This window comes from Theropithecus gelada, chromosome 5 (assembly GCF_003255815.1).
Source record: "Theropithecus gelada isolate Dixy chromosome 5, Tgel_1.0, whole genome shotgun sequence".
Taxonomy (NCBI): domain Eukaryota; kingdom Metazoa; phylum Chordata; class Mammalia; order Primates; family Cercopithecidae; genus Theropithecus; species Theropithecus gelada.
Genome location: NC_037672.1, coordinates 37,704,873 through 37,725,405, shown reverse-complemented (window position 1 = coordinate 37,725,405; position 20,533 = coordinate 37,704,873).

The window sequence follows — 20,533 nt, the reverse complement described above, 5'->3', positions numbered from 1 at the left end:
AAGAATGAGGTAACTCTATATTTACTGGTATGGAAAAAACATACTAATATGTTATAAACTATTAGGTTGGTGCAAAACTAATTGTGGCTTTTGCCATTGAAATAAAAGTATAAAGAAATCTACACCAGATGTAGTAACAGTGGTTTGGGTCTGGGAGGTTGGATTACAGGGAGCATTTGATTTCTATGTTGTATATTTCTATAATGTTTGAATTACTTAGAATGAATCTGTATTTCTTTTATAAGTAGAAAAAAACAATAAAGATAGTTTTTAAAGCCTACAGATCCTACTCATTTGGCTTGATTCTTCATTCTGGTCTCGCAGGTCACAGGAAGAAAAGCATAAAATATAAAAAATTATAATTTTGCAAATTTATAAATACCATGTCATTTTTTCTGGTTAGAAAAAAATTCTGTGGCTTAAACACATGATTCAGGGAGAGAACGTCATGCTCCTTTAAGATCTGACACCAATCTCCTTTTATCTCCTTGCATCTTCTTTATTTTTAATTGTTAGAGACTAGCTCTTGCTCTGTCACCCAGGCTGGAATACAGTGGTTCGATCGTAGCTCACTGCAGTATTGAAATTCTGGCCTCAAATGATCCTCCTGTCTTGGACTCCCAAAGTGCTGGGATTACAGGTGTGAGCCACCACACCCAGCCCCTCCTTGCATACTATCATTGGGCCCTATGGAGCTACTGGCCCTTCCCCAGAACTTTCAGTGTTCTTTCATGGCTCCAGAGCCCAGATTTCACATTGCGCCTGCTGTAATGCCTTCCCTACTTGGGTTTGTTCAGGAAATCTTACAGTTATCTCAGGACACAATCCACATATTGACTCTTCTTTGAAATCTTCCTTACTCTTTCCCATAAGTATGATGCTTCTTGATTCTCTTCCACGCTTTGGACATATTTCTATCATTAACCTAATTATGTACATGTTTAAAGTTTCTGTTTCTCACTAGACTATGAACTCCTCAAAGGTTAAGACAGACATACATCTGACCTTGTGTCTGCAGCATTCCCTGTTTCAGAACCAGTGCTCAATGAATATTTATGGAATGGATGTTGGCTAGAAGAGCTTAGTGGGAACTCAGCTGGCTTAAGGATAGATGGTGGAATCTGAAGGCATATTCTGAGAAGCTCAGGAAGAGCAGGAATAGGTTAAACTCAGGTAAGAAGACAGAGAATCCAGAATTGAAGGATTCCTAAGTAGAGCTCAAGTCATGTGAAATTGCCAAAATTTGGTTGCTCTTGACCTAGAAAAGCATCTACTTTTAAAAATCTCATTTTATCTGTATTAGTCAGGGTTCTCTAGAGGGGCAGAACTAATAGGATATATTTTTTATATATATATATATAAAAGTTTATAAGGATATATAAGCTCATATATATATGAATTTATTAAGGAGTATTGACTCACACAATAAGCAATATATATGGGAGTTTATTAAGGAGTATTTACCCATACAATTACAAGGTCCCACAATAGACCATCTGCAAGCTGAGGAGCAAGGAAGCCAGTCTGAGTCCAAAAGCTGAAGAACTTGGAGAGCGATGTTTGAGGGCAGGAAGCATCCAGCACAGGAGAAAGATGTAGGCTGGGAGGCTAGCCCAGTCTAGTTTTGTCATGTTCTTCTGCCTCCTTTTATGCTAGGTATGCTGGCAACTGACTAGATGGTGCCCTCCCAGATTAAGGGTGGGTCTCCCTTTCCCATTCCACTGACTCAAATGTTAATCCCTTTTGACAACACCCTCACAGACACACCCAGGAACAATACTTTGCATCCTTCAATCCAATCAAGTCGACAGTCAATATTAGCCATCACACCATCTACTAAGACTAATCCCCTAAACAAGTTAAAACTGGATTCTGCATCTAATTCATTTTCTTATAGTTTGTGATCTTATGAGTTCCTCACGCTAGTGATTATTTTAAAATTTGTACTCAAGAAGGCCAACCCAAGAGTACAGGGAGGGCACTGGGTGTTGATCTAGAAGCCAGGCCATGCTACCATTTGGCTAGTAGCTGGAGTTGAGGAGCTAGAGTCCAGCAGCCTCGGGGCTGAGCATCTCTCTTTCTCTTCCCTGGTGAGCCCATGGTCTGTCTGGCAGAAGGGGAAACCCAAGGAAACTACAGTGGAGTGGGGACAAAGCATGGGGAAGGTGTCTTTCCTGGGCAGGACACTGATGTAAATGTGATTCTTGGCTTCTGGAGGAGTGAGACCGATTCTGCATGAGGGTTTGTAAATCTTGAGTAAATTATTCAAAATGAAACTTTCACCTTTAATTAGTTAATGAATTCACCTTTAATTATTTAATGAATTCACCTTTGCTTAATTAATTTAGCTTTAATTAATTAATTCACATTTAATTAATTTGGAACATGCAAAGAATGTAAGATTAGACCTAAAGTCACCAGGATTTAGTCATTTCATGGTAGAACCCTCAGTTTAGCAATACCATTTAAAAAATAGATGTGTTTTATTACAAATTTTAAAATAACACATGAGGCTGAGCTCTCAGCAACTTCACAGCTGGGTAATCCTTAAATCTTACCTATCAAATCATTGTGCTGTTCCTTTCTCAGAAACTTAAATACCATCCAAAATTTCCTAATATGCTTGGTTTTGACTGTTATGACTTACAATCAGAAAAAATAAATTTTACATGAGTTGAATGTTATTTGCTTTTGAGGCTTGAAATACAAGTAACACCTAGCCTCATACAAACCTGATGATATACTTTTACCCAAGAAATCTCAGATTTCAACAAAGACCCACTGTTCTGAATCACGACATTGATGCGGAAGTGACGTACCCTGACTGAATGCTGTAACAGCAGCCTGTGTCATGAACTCCGATCATGTTTTTAAAATGACTCTGGAGCTTGTAAGTTCCTTTTTATTTCCTGGCTATTTGTCAACCTGGAACTTCTTTCATTTATTTTCCCTGAGGAAACTGAGCTCTTAAGTGAAGTCTGTCTGTGCATTCCTCAGAAGGCCTTCACAATCTCTTAGCATCTCTACAGATACATTGCAATCCTTTCTGGACGTCAACAGTTGAGTTGTTGAGAATGGTCTGTATTCTCTCAGCAAATGTGGCAAAGAGGGCTGTACTGAAATGGAATTGCAATCCTTGAATTCCCAACAGATTAGTGGGAAGAAGGAATTTTACATCTAATTTTTGGCAATGGTTCCCCAAAATTCACTCCTTTATCTATTATGATGAACCATTCAAGAGAAGCATAGATTAGACATATCAAAAGTGAGTGAGAATTTGGAGATGGTCAAGTATAACTCTCACTTTCAAATGGGGAAATTGAGGCTTTAGAATTTTAAATGACCCACCCAAGCCCAGGTCATAGTCTTTTAACTCCTAAAGTTTTTCCTTCCAATCCACAACCAAGTGGCCTTTCCTTTCTGCATTTGATTTTTATTCTCTCATTCTTTCTATTGCAATTCTCAAGAACAGAGCCCTGGATGGGACACTTTGATTAGCCCATCTATATTCCCCAAAGTCATTTGAGGTCTAGGCTGTCTCTGCAGTCTTCCTCCATGGCCAAAGTATCCTGTATCTGCCACCTGATTCCATCCCTGATAAAAACATTATTTTGCCATCAGTAACTTGCAATGGGGACTGCTCCTCAGGTCAGCCACCCGTGGTCTAGGAGCCCAAAAATGTTCTCTACATAAAGGATGGGAAATAATGGGGAGCCTTTTCTCCCCTGGAGGTTTCAAAGGCAACTTAATCACTAGCACCCTGCTGGGGATACATTCCCTGGTGTCTGAGCTCAGTTTTCCACCTGGTTTGCTGTGACCCATGACGTGCTGCTGCCATTGATGCTTTTAACCCTGGATAGGGCTCCTTGAGGACCCACTTGAGGGAGGAAGTGGGTCGGTGGTGCATCCTGAAGTCCCCCGGGGGACAAGCACAATGAAAAACTCCCGACTGTGGGTCTGGAAGTGGCCTACACCTGTACACCTATTCAACAGCCAGCTGCTGAGACACTGCCCTCTTTCACAGATGGGGGCTCTGAGCTGCTGGACAACATTGCATTCTGGGTGTTCAAGGACAAAGATGCAGCCAACAGTAGGGGTGTTCAAGGTTAGGGTTAGGGAGGCTGGGTAGGGGCTCCTGGCCAGCACAACTCCCGACAGCAGCCCCATGTCTGCCTCTTCACAGTGAGATACTTGTCTTGTTAGTGGTGTCCGAGCAGCCTCAAGGGTAACTGTTAATCCTCTAACAACACATGCACATTCTAATCATCATTTTGACATACTTAATGAAAAACCAGTGGAGTGGACTCTAAATCAATTCACATTTTCCCTGAGACATTTATTTCAGTATTCTTTTTGCTCTTCAAATCTTTGCTCCAATCCCATTTCCATTGAAGACTTCCTGGATGACCTAGTAGAAAATGGCGGCACTCATTGTTCACCTTCCTTGCTTTTTATTTCTCCATAGCATTTGCCATCTTCGAAGTTTACTTCTAAGTTTTCTCTTTATCCTGCTGATTCCCTGTCTTCCCCCACTAGAATGCAAACTCTTTTAGAGCAGAGATTTTTTTTTCTGTTTTGCTCACAGATATTGCCTCCTTCTCTGCCTAAAACAGTGCCTGGCACAGGTCCACTCCCCAAGGATTTTCTTTCTGTGGACCCTTTGTTGATCAGCCTCCTCTGCTTCTCTGAAGTCCCTCAGGGCCTCTGTTGCCAAGGCTGCCCCCTTCAGTGTCAGTGCTTGCTGTTGGAAATCAAGGATACAGATTTTACTTGTAAAGGGGTGTATTTGTCCATTTTCACGCTGCTGATAAAGACATACCCAAGACTGGGTAATTTATAAAGAAACAGAGGTTTAATAGACTCACAGTTCCATGTGCCTGGGGAGACCTCACAATCATGGCAGAGGTGAAAGGCATATCTTACATGGTGGCACACAAGAGGGAATGGGAGCCAAGCAAAAAGGGAAACCCCTTATAAAACCATCGGATCTCGTGAGACTTATTCACCACCGTGGGAACAGTGTGGGAGAAACTGCCCCATGATTCAATTACCTCCCACTGGGTCCCTCCCACAACACGTGGGAATTATGGGATCCACAATTCAAGATGAGAGTTGGGTGGGGACACAGCCAAACCATATCAAGGCGCATCCCTCACCATCTGTATTTTTGCTGACACTTTCTGGGATGTGCCATCACTGGCCTGGTGCTTCCCCCAATCCCTGCACACTTCATGAATCTTCTCTTTGCCTCCTCCTATTGGAAGCTGCCGGATCTCAGGGGCTTGCTCTGGGCAGCCCTTTAACTATTTTGGAGTCTGCAGATTATATGAATCACTGCAAATGGGGTACCTGGCTCCACGACCCCCAACTACTTCCCCTGTTCTTTTGCTGTCTTAGCCTTTTTAGAGGGGAAGGGGCAGCACTGGGCCAATGAAGCCCGGCTGTGGGTCCACGCCTCAGATCTCCCCTTGCCCTGGTGCTTCGGAAGGTCTCCCTTGAACTTTCTAAGTTCTTCTGAGGGCCTGGTACAGCTAGGACTGGCAGTGTTCCCCAAGTGGGATACCTCAGCCCAGATGCAGACTCATATGGACCCCAGTCTTTATTTCTCCCCTTTGAGATGACCTCTGACCCTCTACCGCAAACATGGAGTCAACCAGATATCCTGAGGAGCTCTGGAATTCACATCTTTGGGGTTCTCTCAGAGACTGGTGATTGGGTCCCCATGTGAGGTGGGTGGCCTGGAAAGCAGTACAGGCCCACCCAGGATTGGGCACCAGAATGCTGCTGACATGTTGATTGGGGTGGCTCTCACACTGAACACAAGATGACTTCAGGGCATTGGCTACCAGCAGCTCATCGCTGACCCTTGGGCTGGAGCCACCAGCGTGGACCTATGCTCATCTGTGTTTTGACTGTGGTGCCACCTCTCGTCTATAACACCTGAGGGTGGCAGGTGTGCTGGCAGGTGTCCTTTATCCTGCATCCCCCTGTGCCCCCAGCCTCGGGCACCCGGGGTAATAGCTGCCATTGCTGTATGCTCTGAGCCATGTGCCAGGCAGTCCTTCAAGGATGGCTTTCAAAACTGAACACCAATGGGCCTTGCAATCCACATCCTCTCTTGCCTCCCATGGTTACATGGTGCTCTGTCAGTCAGTATTAAGCTGTGCCTGATGAAGGAGGAATGTTTCTTGCAGGAGCGGGACTGCTCTTCTCTCTTTGTGCACTGACCCCTTGCCTACCCTTGTGTGGAAGGCAGGAGTTCAGTCAAAATCAAAAGTACTTCCATGGTAGGAATGCAATGGTTACCACCTCAAGAGGCCAAGAGAAAATGCGGCTGGATGGTTTGTGGTTCTATGTTTATACTATAAAATTCTGAATGGTGAACTTAACAGAATCAGAAAATGACTACTGTACAGGCTCACATTTCCCTGCATCCTCTGGGGAAGGCTTGCATCCATGAAGCACAGCAACAACCTTTGAGAGTCACAGGAAGCCAGGGTGGATAGATGATGTGGCAGCATGAGTAATAATTCAACCAGCGTTACAAACATACTGTCAGGGAACTGCAGAGGCAAGAAGACGTACATAGTTTAATGTGAGCAGGTTCTGAAGAGCTGCCTTGTGATGAATTACAACACTGCTGCTGTTTTCTTCTTGGTGAGAGACACAACTAACCAAGAACAGCACCCTGGACAATAAAATGCATGAAGAGATGGCTCCTGGGTTTGAACAGGAAGAGATGTTGCGTGGATGCTGCAAAGGATCCTCACAGGTACCAGCTAGAAAATAAACAATATGCAAACGACTCTTCTGTACCAATTCTCATTAATAACTCACTGAACCTCACATGGGTCCATCCATTTCAAAATATTCTTTTTTTTTTTTTTTTTTTTTTGAGACAGGATCTCATTCTCACCTGGAATGCAGGAATGTAGTGGTGCAATCACAGCTCACTGTAACCTCAACCTCCAGGGCTCCAGTGATCCTCCTACCTTGGCCTCCTGAATAGCTGGGACTACAGGTGTGTACCACCACTCCTAGCTAATTTTGTATCTTTTTTGGTAGAAACAGGGTTTTGCCATGTTATCCAGGCTGGTCTTGAACTCCTGGGCTTAAGCAATGTGCCTGCCTAGGCCTCCTAAAGTGCTGAGATTATAGGCGTGAGCCACTGTGCCTGGCCACAAAACATTTTTTTTTTTTGAGATGGAGTCTTGCTCTATTACCCAGTCTGTAGTACAGTGGCACAATCTTGGCTCACTGCAAACTCTGCCTCCCAGGTTCAAGTGATTCTCCTGCTTCAGCCTCCCGAGTAGCTGGGATTATAGGTGCACGCCACCACGCTGGAGTAATTTTTGTATTTTTAGTAGAGATGGGGTTTCGCCATGTTCGCCAGGCTGGTCTCGAACTCCTGACCTCCGGGGATCTGCCCACCTTGGCCTCTCAAAGTGCTGGGATCACAGGCGTGAGCCACTACTTCCTGCCAAAACGTATTTTTTAAATCAAATTATTTTGTAGACAGGGGCCCTGTGCTACACAGTCCTGAGAAGGAGAATATCTTGGCTTTGCAGCCAGAATGTGTATTGCTTCTGATTTCTTAGCTGTACAATGATTTGTTTCTGTTTCAGAGGAAGTCGCTGGCAGCAGGACAGTTTTTATCTCGAGTACTAATGTATGATGTGGTGAAATTCGGTGGTAAGATGGGTTGCTCTGACAGATTGGAACAGGCACATTCTAATACCACAATATTAAGTTTATTGGATGTTCCTCCTGTGGTGTTTATTAAAAATGGAAAGGAGACGAGGCCTTTATTATTTTAGGCCATGATGGGTTAAGGCACCCCATTACTAGACTGTGTTCTCCCTGTGAAGAAAGTTAGATCCTTGGTCATGCCCAGGAACCTTCTAGACCTAAGGACTTTAAGGGTCTTTCCTGGCAGCAATACCTTTGGCCCTGGGGAAGAAAACAGGCCAGAGAAAGCTGCTGAAGGAATGTGTGCAAGGTTAGCTCTGATGTTCCATTAGGACCGATATCTTTGATTCCTGGACTCACTACCCCTGAGCCCTCAACCTCTTTCTGGCTCTTTTATTTCTGGAAAAATAAGTTTCCATGATGCTGTCGTTAGCATCCTGGCCTTGTACTTAACAATACAAGGCACTAAACCTTTCTTGAGGATTTACTATTTGTTCATTTATTTAGAGACAAGGTTTCACTCTGTTGCCCTGGCTGGGTTGCAGTGGCATGACCATGGCTCACTTCAGCTTCCACCTCCTGGGCTCAAGCATTCCTCCCACCTCAGCCTCCCGCATAGCTGGGACAACAGGCACATGCCACCATGCTCTGCTCGTATCTTAATTGTTTTGTAGACACAGGGTCTCGCTATATTGTCCAGGCTGATCTTGAACTCCTGGCCTGAAGTGATCCTCTCACCTCAGCCTCCCAAAGCATTGGGAATACAGGCATGAGCCACCATGCTCAGCCCTTCTTGAGATTTCAAATGTGCCAGCCACTGTTCTAAGTCTGTCATGAGTTATACTTGTTAAATCACATAGATCTAAGGGTTAAATGTTATCATTATTCCTATTAACAGATAAAGTCCCCAACCAGAAGTCAAAGTTTCATGGCTAGTGACAGAAAAGTGAGACAGTGTGATGACAGAGCCTGCTTTTTTATTTTTATGTTTTTTGAGATGGAGTCTCTCTCTGTCACCTAGGCTAGAGTGCAGTGGTGCTGTCTCACTCAGTGCAACCTCTGCCTCCTGGGTTCAAGTGATTTTCCTGCCTCAACCTCCCAAGTAACCGGTATTACAGGTGTGTACAGGTGGTATACACCACCATACCCGGCTAATTTTTTTGTATTTTTGGTAGAGACGGGTTTTCACCATGTTGGCCAGGCTGGTCTCAAACTCCTGACCTCAGGTGATCCACCTGCCTTGGCCTCCCAAAGTGCTGGGATTAGAGGCGTGAGCCACCGCGCCCGGCCCAGAGCCTGCTTTCACAGATGCTCTTCTACACTGGTAGAGCAAGAGCTTGGTGACTTGAAGAATTCATTTTTTTCCTATGTGCAGTAACATGGACATACTTGTTCCTGCTAGACCCTTGAATGGAGGTATCTCGTTGTGGAAGAGCGATTCTTATGACGTGTGAAATCCAAATGCCACCAATCCCTACTAGCCTGTGGCTACAAAGAAGGCACAACAATATCAGTGACCCCAGTTATTCCCGCTCCCACCTGCTGAAATGGGGCCTCTCGCCCTCCTGCAAACGTGCACACGAGTATTTCCATTCAAACCCGAGATTCTCACAGGTGCCGGACAGCTTGCTGTCAGCTCTGTTCCCCTCTAGCTCGCAGCAGCTACCCCTGGGCCCTTTGCAGATCCTTGCAAGAGTCTCTCACTACTGACATTGCTAAATGACGGTGCTTTCTCGATGATGCTAACAACAGTGCTAAGGGTGCTTTCTCCCAGTAATCCCAAATGCAACTATTCTTGAGATGGGGAGCCATGCCGAGTTCCACGGAGCTAGCAGTAGGTTCAGTATTTCTCTCCTCAAAATTGTGTGTCAACCTCTCAGCATCCCAGTGGAGAGAGGGATCCACCATCTCTCCGAGTTTCTCATGTAGTCCATTTCTTCAGCTCTCACTCCTCCCTCCGCGGGGGTTCCAAACCAGCCCAAGGGGGCAAGAAGGGTGACACAGCACCTCCTCCTTTCCACTGTCCCGATTCTGTCCCACCCTTCCTTTCCAACCCCCAAATACTCCTCCTTCCACCCACCTATACATATCAATTCATGCGCACAGACGGAGAGGAGTAAAATTTACCCAAATAAAAGCCAAACTGTTACTCCTGGCTTGGGTGCAACCGGAACACCCTGATCCATGTTTTCTACAAATTAAATAGGAAAGTTTGTCTCCTAAGGCTGCCTGGGAGAGGAGGGAAATGAACTCCATTGTCAGAGCCTCAAAGAAAACATAGAGCCAACTTCCTCCTTCACCCTTACAAGCAGGTGGCTGGAGAAACTTTAACCTGAATCATTATAATAGATAAAAACTGAAAGATCAAATTTGGCTTTGAATTTTTTTATTGTCTCAAAACTCAGCTTCAGGCTGGAGAAGAAAAACGACAAAAATGATATATGAAGATCATTAAAGAGGAAAAACCAAACCAAATCCAAAAAATTAAAATTAAAATACCAGGAGAAAAAGAACCCCAGCAGGAGGCAGCCATAATGCAACTTCCCGTTTTGCCACATGCATCTACCTTAAAGCAAGGGCCTGTGAATAGCTACAGACACCCAGCACTGGGGTAGAAGCAGTTTCACTTCATTGGTTGCTCCCCACGGGGCCTTCTCACTGTGGAAAGCAGAAGTTCATGGGATTAAAATAAATCTCGTTATGTATGCAAGAGTAACACTGCCGGCAGAGCGCCTCTTCCTGTGACTCCACACTTCTTCAATTCTGAGCTTGGCTCTTTCCACCCAGACTGGTTTTTTTTTTTTTTTTTTTTTTTTTTTTTGAGATGGAGTCTCGCTCTGTCACAGGCTGGAGTGCAGTGACGCGATCTTGGCTCACGGCAACCTCTGCCTCCTGGGTTCAAGTGATTCTCCTGCCTCAGCCTCCCGAGTAGCTGGGACTACAGGCACATGCCACCACACCCGGCTAATTTTTGTATTTTTAGTAGAGACAGGGTTTCACCATGTTGGTCAGGATGGTCTTGATCTTCTGACCTCGTAATCCGCCTGTCTCGGCCTCCCAAAGTGCTGGGACTACAAGCATAAGCCACCGGGCCCAGCCTCCACCCCAACTTTCTATGCACTCTCTCAGGAAACCCAACTTCGGTTTTGGGGGAAGCCATGAAGTGTTTGCTGAAACATCAGGTCACTTCCTGTGTTGTAAATTCTGTAACAAATTCTGGAAGGAGTCCTTGTGTCAGAGAAAGACCCTACTGGGAAGGTCTGACCTTCTCCACAACTCACCTTCACCGGGGCACCTGCTACCTTGAATCAGTTGTCTCTGAGGGCAGAACCGCAAATCTCATGGGATTGGAATGGAAAGAGAAAGCTGCCCTGGTTTTCTTTGGTTGTTTCTGATTTTTCTTCTTGCTCTTCATTACCTCCTAAAGGCACAGAAAGGAGCCATTTTTCTGGTCTTCTTAATTCTGACTCCTGTCCCTAATCAGAAACAACAACAGAGAATTGCTGAAAGCTGTACTCCAGCTAAAACCAGGCTGCAGTGTTCACATCACCTGAGAGACGTCAGAAATGCAGAATTTCAGGCTCCATCCCAGGCCTACTGATTCAGAAGCTGCATTTTAGCAAGATCCTGGCTGGATTTTATGCACGGTAAAGTCTGAGAAAGAAGAGTTTAAAAACAAACAGAGCAATAGAATCCTTTTTTTTTTTTTGGTGGGGTGGGGGGGGATGTTCAATAGCAGAGTAGGGTGACTCTAGTTAACACTAATGTATTGTTGATTTCCAAGTAGCTAGAAGAGAGAACACATAGAAATGATACTCAGGGTAATGGAGACTCCAAATACCCTGACTTGATCGTTACACATTTGATGCATATAACAAAATAGCACATGTACTCCATAAATATGTAAAATATCACATACCATTTTTTTAAAAAAATGAACTGAGGGCCTTAAAAAGGAATAAAATAATGGCATTTGCAGCGACCTGAATGGAATTGGAGACCATTATTCTAGGTGAAGTAACTCAGGGATAGAACACCAAACATCGCATGTTCTCACTTATAAATGGGAGCTAAGCTTTGAGGACACAAAGGTGTAAGAATGATACAATGGACTTTAGGGCCTCGGGGGAAAGGGTGGGAGGGGAGGTGAGGGATAATACACTACAAATTGGGTACAGCATACACTGCTTGGGTGATGAGGGCACCAAAAGTTCAGAAACGACCACTAAAGAACTTATGCATGTAACCAAACACCATCGGTTCCCCCGAAACCTATTGAAATTTTTGAAAAATTATTTTCCTAAAATATCCTTGAAAAAAGGATATTTTTTCAAGCAGTGCCTTCTCCATCTTGTGGCCCTTTGATTTTGATAGCTCTGAAAGCTTTGAAAAGCTTGCAAATACCCAACTTCAGGAATGAATGACCTCTGAGACCCTCACCTGAAGGCAGGGTAGTTCCTGCAACTCCAGGACTTCCGGGTCGGAAGAATTGTTTCTTAAACCGGACTCTGAGGACACACTCTTAAAGTCACTCAAATTCTCTATAAAATTCTTAAGTTTTGCATTTCCATTTATAAAGATAATACAAATAATTGATATGATCAAAAAACAAAAATTAACCAAAAAAATTTGAAAGAAAAAAATGAACTGAGGGTAACGGTTCACCCTTATGTGAAATTTTGGGTTGCAGTGCCACCTTGCGGTCACGTTAGTATTTTTCGGGGAACTTCGCAGTGGACGAGCTGCGTGGGACAGAACAGAAGTCGGTTCATTCCTCCCTGGAGGAAACAGACTGCCCTTGTGTTAGTGCCCAGAGGTCTCCGACTGTGGTCTCTCTGGACCACACGGTCAATTGAAGAGATATGGGCCCTCTTCCAAGGACGCCTTCTATCCAAGCTTAGAAGAATGGCTCATAGGCTAAGGCACTTTCTGCATCAGCAACAGCAACAGATCTCAAAGAATGTCTGCCCCCATCACAAGATTTTTCATAAAATGTGTAAAGCCATTAAAACTCAAAGGCACAAAGCTTGGCTTTAGAGATCGTCTAGATGAGTGAGCCCCACCTTTCAAGAATGAGAATCGCTTTATGATAATAGTTGGTATTTACTGCATCTTTACTGTGTCGCAAGCATTGTTCTAAGCACCTCCATGTACTTAGTCATTTGAACCTTAGAACAATTTAGTGAGATCAAAATAGTGATCTCTATTTTGCAGACTCCTGTGTGACAGTCATTTTGTTTGTACTACTTGTTGGCTAGGAAAATCTACACTAAGAAGAAACTATTACTATGAATCTAGTAATTCTTGAAAACTAATTTGCATTGAATTAAATCCAATAACATCCAATAACATCTATGTATATATATTCAGGAAAGGGTAGTATAGAGATATAAATTATATTATCTACCAAGCCTCAGACCACGGTTGTGGCATAGATAGACTTAGCGCTTCTTGCAACAGTTCCAAAGCTCTCCAAGGTATTCTTAGCCCACAGGCTGGGAACCCCCAGTGTAGAAGCACACCCCAAGTGCTTTATAGATAGCACACCGTGCAATCCCGAGCACACCTGATTTCATCTGGTCTCTGATGATTAGTGGGATCAGGCTACCTTGGCCTTGGATGGGAGACTGTGGGGAAGTTGCAGATGAGGAAACTGACTTCAGAAAGTTGTTATAGTTATTCTTCTAGCTTGAAAAACCTACACTATAGAGAAAAAGAGTCCATGGGCAGTGTCTCCTTTTCATTCTTCGACCTATACACCCTAGGAAGGTTACTTTTCCTAAAACACAGTTCTGTTTGGGTTATTTTCCCCCTCAGATGGACCCCCAGCTCTGCCTGGCTGCTTATTGTAAGATAAAGCCATCTTCATCTCCAAAGCAAAATCGAACACCAACCAACCTGCTTGTTGTTACTCTGTGGATGTCCCTTACCCTCTGTCTAGACTATGTGTTGCCCATAGGACAAGAAGAATGCTAGCCTTAGAGAAGACTTGGAGGGAGGCCACCTAGTGGCTAAGATGACCTTCCTTGGGAAGCAGCACCTGAGTTAAGTCACCAGAAGGGCAGATTTAGGTCCCATCCAGACACCAGAAGACAGTCTGGCGAGCCACAGCGTTGGAGGGCCTTCTCTTAAGACTGAGCATGAGTTCACTGTGAGAAATACAGCTACTGAGGTGACCAGGTCAGTGCACACGCTGGCAGAGTTCTTTCCTGCAGGCCCTCATGGGACGAAATGGCATCGTCAGAAGGCTAATGGTTGGTATTTACTGCATATTTACTGTGTCCCAAGCACTGTTCTAAGCACCTCCATGTACTTAGTCATTTGAACCTTAGAATAATTTAGTGAGATCAAAATAGTGATCTCTATTTTGCAGACTCCTGTGTGGCAGTCATTCTGTTTGTAGTATTTGTTGGTTAGGGAAGTCTACCCTAAGAAGCAACTATTACTGTGAATCTAGTAACTCTTGAAAATGAATTTGCACTGAATTAAGCCAATAACATCCAATAGCATCTATATATATTCAGGGAAGGGTAGATAGGGATATAAATTATGTTACCTGCCAAACCTCAGACCATGGTTGTGGCACAGATAGACTTAAGGCCTCTTGCAACAGCTCCAAAGCTCTCCAAGGTATTCTTATCCCACAAGCTGGGAACCCTCAGTGTAGAAGCACATCGGTCAGCATGTGTCTTGGCCATTTCTTGTTTCTGGCTCTGTCCAGTGTCAGTGTCAATCTCTTCTTCTAAAAAGTATACCACTTCCTTTTTTTTTTTTTTTTTTTTTTTTTTTTTAGACGGAGTCTGGCTCTGTCACCCAGGCTGGAGTGCAGTGGCGCGATCTCGGCTCACTGCAGCCTCCATCTCACGAGTTCAAGCGATTCTCCTGCCTCAGGCTCCCAAGTAGCTGGGATTACAGGCGCATGTCACCATGTCTGGCTAATTTTTGTATTTTTAGTAGAGATGTGGTTTCACCATGTTGGCCAGGCTGGTCCCAAACTCCTGTCTCAAGTGATCCGCCCACCTCAACCTTCCAAAGTGCTGGATTACAGGTGCGCATCACCACACCTGACTAATTTTTGTATTTTTAGTAGAGACAGATTTCACCATGTTGGCCAGGCTGGTCTCAAACTCCTGACCTCAAGTGATCCACCCACCCTGGCCTGCCAAAATGCTGAGATTACGGGTGTGAGCCACTGTGCCCGGCTCATCATTTCCTTTTGAGGCTTTTTTTCTTCCCAGGGGATGTAGTCTGGTAGACAGTGACCAAGATACCTGTACTCTCTAGTTCGTGGATGGAGGTAGTCCAAGCTAGGACAATTACATACTCTCTTCCTAGTACTTGGATTTTGACCAAAGGATCAAAGAAGCAGAAAATAATTCTATTTCATTGCAGCAGTTGTGCCCTGGCCTTACGAGAGCCTGCTTTTTACACTTGCTGATGGTTTTGAAATTCATCCCCAAGAAATATCCTGGTTCCTGCCTGTTTCAAAGCCTCCACCCTCTTATTGATTCTATGAGCCCTGATGTCCTTTCCCCTCCCCCACAAAAAAATTTGAATAGGTTAATGTACTAGTCAGTTATTGCTAGGATAATATTGCAGATAAATCTCAGTAGTTAAGCAACAAAATTGTATTTTTCTAACTCACAGTTCTGTTGTTCAACCAGGGTGGCTCTGCCTCAGACTTCAGGTCTGGTTTAAGTCTGTTGTCTATATTTCACATTCAAAGACAGCAGCTACTCAGGGCATGCTCATCTCATGATTAATAGAAGAGACCAAAGAAAACCACACAAGCACATTTAAAAATCTCGGGTTGGGGCCAGGTGCGGTGGCTCACGCCTGTAGTCCCAGCACTTTGGGAGGCCGAGGTGGGTGAATCACTTGAGGTCAGGAGTTCAAGACCAGCCTGGCCAACATGATGAAACCCCATCTCTACTAAAAATACAAAAATTAGCCAGGTGTAGTGGCACATGCCTGTAATCTCAGCTACTCTGGAGGCTGAGGCATGATAATCGCTTTAATCTGGGAGGCAGAGGTTGCAGTGAGCGGAGATCATATCACTGCACTCCAGCCTCCACAACAGAGTGAGACTCTGTCTCAAATCGGTTGGGCATCATGCATGTTGTCCTACGTTCTGTTGCCCAAAGCAAGTCACCCGGTGAGACTCAAACTCAATTGTGTGGCGATGCATGCTGCCCACCCTACGGGCAGGTGATGCAAAGTCACCATGTAAAGGCCATAGCTGTGTGATGATCCTGTGCGGAGACAGTGCAAAACTGGGACCGTAGCCTACCCTGGTGAACCAGAAAATAATAAAACATTAACAAAATTTATGTTAACATAGTCACATTTATCGGTCTTTTCCTTTATGGTTGGTGCTCTCCAATCTTGTTTAAGAAATGCTTCTCTGACCCAGGGTCACCAGGAAGATATTCAGCTTTGTTTTGTTTTTCACACTGAAATATTTAGTCCAGGGTATGACTGAAGCTAGGATGTAATTTTGAGTTTTTGCTAATGGCTGATTAATTGCCCCGGTATTATTGTTTTTGAATAATTCACCCTATTTCCACTGACCTGTAATATCACCTTTGCCATCTATCAAGTTTCTATAAATGCAGGAAAGGCTTCCTGGACATTCCATTTCCATTTCATTGTTCTATTTGTCAGTCTCTGTGCTGATCCCACGCTTCTCAATTATTTACTATTTAGCCTTCATTTAAAATCAAACTCGTCAAGTTCCACAACGTACACTAAATATACCAATCAGTATTTTTTTTGAACTACTTTGAATTAAAGAGTAATATGAGGGGAAGAAAAGTGTTCAAGGTTATAAATTTTTCATAAAGAACATAGAATAGTTCTCTGTTTATTTCAGTCTCTTTAAATACATTTGACAAAATTTTATAATTTTCTTTTTAAAGATCATGCACATCATCTGTTAGATTTATTCCTAGGCACCTTATTTTTATGCTATTACAAGTTATATAAACGTGATCTTTAACAAATCATATCTTTTCACTATTTGTTGCAGTGTTTAGAATACCATCAATTTTTGCATATTGATCTCAAAGTCATAGCAGAATATCATACTACCTTATCATGACAGCAGGCATCTATATAACTCTCACTATGTGTCAGGCACAGTTCTAGGCATTTTACATGAATGACATGCATTCAATCTCACAATGACCCAGTGAGGGAGATCTTATTATTATAACTATTTATAGGTGAGGAAACTGAAGTCCAAAGAAGTGCAGAGAATTTAAGTAGATTCCATCATAAGTGGCGAAGCAAGGATTCAAACTCATTCTCCAGCATCCAGGGCTATACTTGTGGTATGGCATTTACTTCTTCCTCTTGGTAAACTCTGTTATTAATTCTGATAATTCTGATAATATGCCTGTCTATTTTCAGGTTTTCCATGCAAACAACGAACACACACATGGTTAATGCCATAGTAAAGCGTGTAGTCTGTGTGTATGCAGAGTGTGTATGTATGGGGTGTGTATGTGTGAGTTGTGTGGAGCGTGTGTGTGTGTGTAGAGAGGGTGTGGTGTATGGGGTGTGGGGGTGTGTATGCATGTAGTGTGTGTATGTGTGTGTGATTTGTATGTGTGAATGTGTGTCTATAGTGTGTGTGTGGATGTGGATATTTGGGAGTGTGTGNTGTGTGAATGTGTGTCTATAGTGTGTGTGTGGATGTGGATATTTGGGAGTGTGTGTGGATGTGAATGTTTATGGTCTGTGTGTGTGTGTTTGGGGTCTTTGTGGAGTGTGTGTGTATACGTGGTGTGTGTATATGTTTGGGGTGTGTGTGTAGATCTGTGTGTGTGAGTGTGTGTATGGAGTGTGTGTGTAGAATATGAGTGTGGACAGTGTGCATATATTTGGTGTGTGTGTATGTATATTTAGGTGTGTATGAAGTGTGTATGTGGAGTATGTGTGTGTGGAGTGTGTGTGGAGAGTGTGTGTGTAAATGTGTGTGGAGTGTGTGTGTGCATGTGTGTATGTTTGGGGGGTGTTGTGTAGTGTGTGTGTGTATGTTTAGGTGTGTGTAGTGTGTGTATAGTGTGTGTGGGGTGTGTGTGGAGCGTGTGTGTATGTGTGTATTTGTGTGTGTGTGTGCGTGTGTGTGTATGTTTGGGTGTGTGTAGTGTGTGCATGGAGTGTGTATAGAGTGTGTGTGGAGTATGTGTGGGGAGTGTGTGTGCATGTGTGTGTTTGGGTGTGTGTGTATGTTTGGGTGTGTGTGTGGTGTGTGTGTGTACGTTTGGGTGTGTGTGTAGGGTGTGTGTATAGTGTGTGGAGGATGTGTGTGCGTGTTGAGTGTGTATGTGTATGTTTCAGGAGGTTCGTGTGTGGAGCGTGTGTGTGGAGTGTGTGTGTGGAGTGTGTGTGTATGTGTATGGGTGTATTGTGTGTGTGTATGGGGTATGTGTGTGTGTATGGAGCGTGTATGGGGAGTGTATGTGTAGAATGTGTGGAGTGTGTGCATGTGTATGTATGGGGTGCGTGTGGAGTATGTATGCATGGGTGTGTACGTTTGGGTGTGTGTGTACAGTGTGTGTATATGTTTGGGGGTCTGTGTGTGTGTAGTGTGTGTGTGTAGAGTGTGTATGTGTATGTTTATGGGTGTGTGTGGAGTGTGTGTGTATGTTTGGGGGTGAGTGTAGAATGTGTATTTTTGGGGTGTGTGTATAAAGTGTGTGTATAGAATGTGTGTGTAGAGCGTGCGTGTAGGTGTGTATAGAGTGTGAGTCTATATGTATGTTTGGAGTATGTAGTGTGTGTGCATGTGTGTGTGGGTGTTTGTAGAGCGTGTATGTGTATGTTTGCGATGTGTGTGGTGTGTATGTAGAGTGTGTATGTTTGGGTTTGTGTGTGTATATGGAGTGTATGTGTGGATTGTGTGCATGCGTGTATATTTGGGGTGTGTGTGTGGAGCGTGTGTGTGCACGTGTGTGTATGTTTGGGTGTGTGTAGTGTGTGTATAGTTTGTGCATGTGTGTGTATATTTGGATGTGTGTGTATGGGTGTGTGTATAGTGTGTGTTTAGTTTGTGCGTGTGTGTATATTTGGGGGGGTGTGTGTGGGGTGTGTGTGTATGTTTGGGTGTGTGTCTGTTGTGTGCATGTGTGTGTATATTTGAAAGTGTGTGTGTGGAGTGTGTGTGGAGTGTGTGTGGAGTGTGTGTGTGCGTGTGTGTGTATGCTTGGGGTGTGTGTGTGGAGTGTGTCTGTATGTGTGTGTGGAGTGTGTGTGTACGTGTATGTTTGGGTGTGTGTGGAGTGTGTGTGTGCGTGTGTGTGTGTGTTTGGGGTGTGTGTGTGGAGTGTGTCTGTGTGTGTGTGTGGATGGGGAAGGTTATGAAGAGCACCATTCTCAAAGCGCATGGAATTTGCGAGCGCTGGGGATTGCTGGTCTATTTCCTAAGCAGCAAGGAATGTTATGCATTTCAGCTCTTGCCAAGTCAGTGCATCCTCAGAGAGGGCTTGCAGGCTTCAGGGGGGCCGGCATAAGGAGTGAGGCCTGGTCCAAGCCCAATAGAGAGTGTCAAATAACAGGCCTGCCTCTTCCCCACCCTCCACCCCCAGATTTGGGCTGAATCAAAGGGCCATTCAAGCCCCTCCCTTTCACAGGCCGAGGCCATCAGCGGGCCATCCCCTGAGGCTGAAACGCAGCAATCCCACGGGCTTCTGCTCCAAACAGGCTTGTATTTGAAACCACAATATACTTGGCTCTAGTTTTACACACATTACTTTCCTGGTGCTGGAAACAAAAAAAAAAAAAAAAAAAAGGAATTACAAGAATGAAAGGGAGAGTTCTTGGGAGATAGGGAATTCTTTTTCCAGTCTAGTGAATGCGGTTAATAAGTGGAAAAAATAAAACTACTATCCGTGAAGGGTCTTTGGAAGGGTTACCAGGACACGACAATTAAAAACAAATTAAAAGCCTGTATCATTCACTCAGCCTCAATCGCCTCCCACAGCCCTGGGGGAAATGAATCTGCTTCAGTGCATTGGCGGGGGAACCACCCCTCCTGAATGGTGGTGGGTGGGAGTAGGGATACCTGTGTATGTTTCTCTGTGGCGTCCCAAATGCTCCTCCATGAATTGAGGAATTGACTGGACAATCATTCCCCCAGACCTCACTACAAATTAGACTTTTGTTCACCTGTTTCAAATGAAAGTTTTTTAGTGCTTTGCATAGTGTGAAAAGCAACAACAACAAACCCCAGGGTTTGGGTCACCTTGGATGAGTCACTTGAATCTCAGTGGCCCTGAGTTTCCTCTCTGTAAAATGAAAGTGCAAACTACATCAGTGGTTTTCAAACAGTGCTCTCCTGAGTCCTCCCTGAAGCTGGAACAAGTAGGAGGAACAGAAATGGAAGAATTAACTGAGCAATTTAGCCTGTTTGCATCTGTCATCTTTGACTTCAGACCATTTTCAATACAATCTGGTTGAGCAGTTAATTCTAACAAACCTGGTTCTGGGATTTGCTAACTCTCTCAACAATTCCAGGTGACTCCCAAAGCAGGAGCCACAGTCTCTGCACAGGCTTGGCCCATATTGTCACGTTTTGGAGGGTGTGGAAGATTCCTGCCAACATCATAGCATCATGTCCTTCTTGAAGAGACTAAGGAAGACTTAGGACAACCCACACGGGTGCAGAAGGTGGCCCTGTGGCCTGTGTTGAAGTGGGATCTCACAGATCCACATTGTATTTTCACAAATACACGTGAGATTTTCCATGAGATTCTGCAAGAATTTCCCTGTGAGACCTTTCTTGAGTCCCAAAGTTGGGTAATGATGAAACGGAAGAGTTCCCTGACCCCTCTCACAGGAC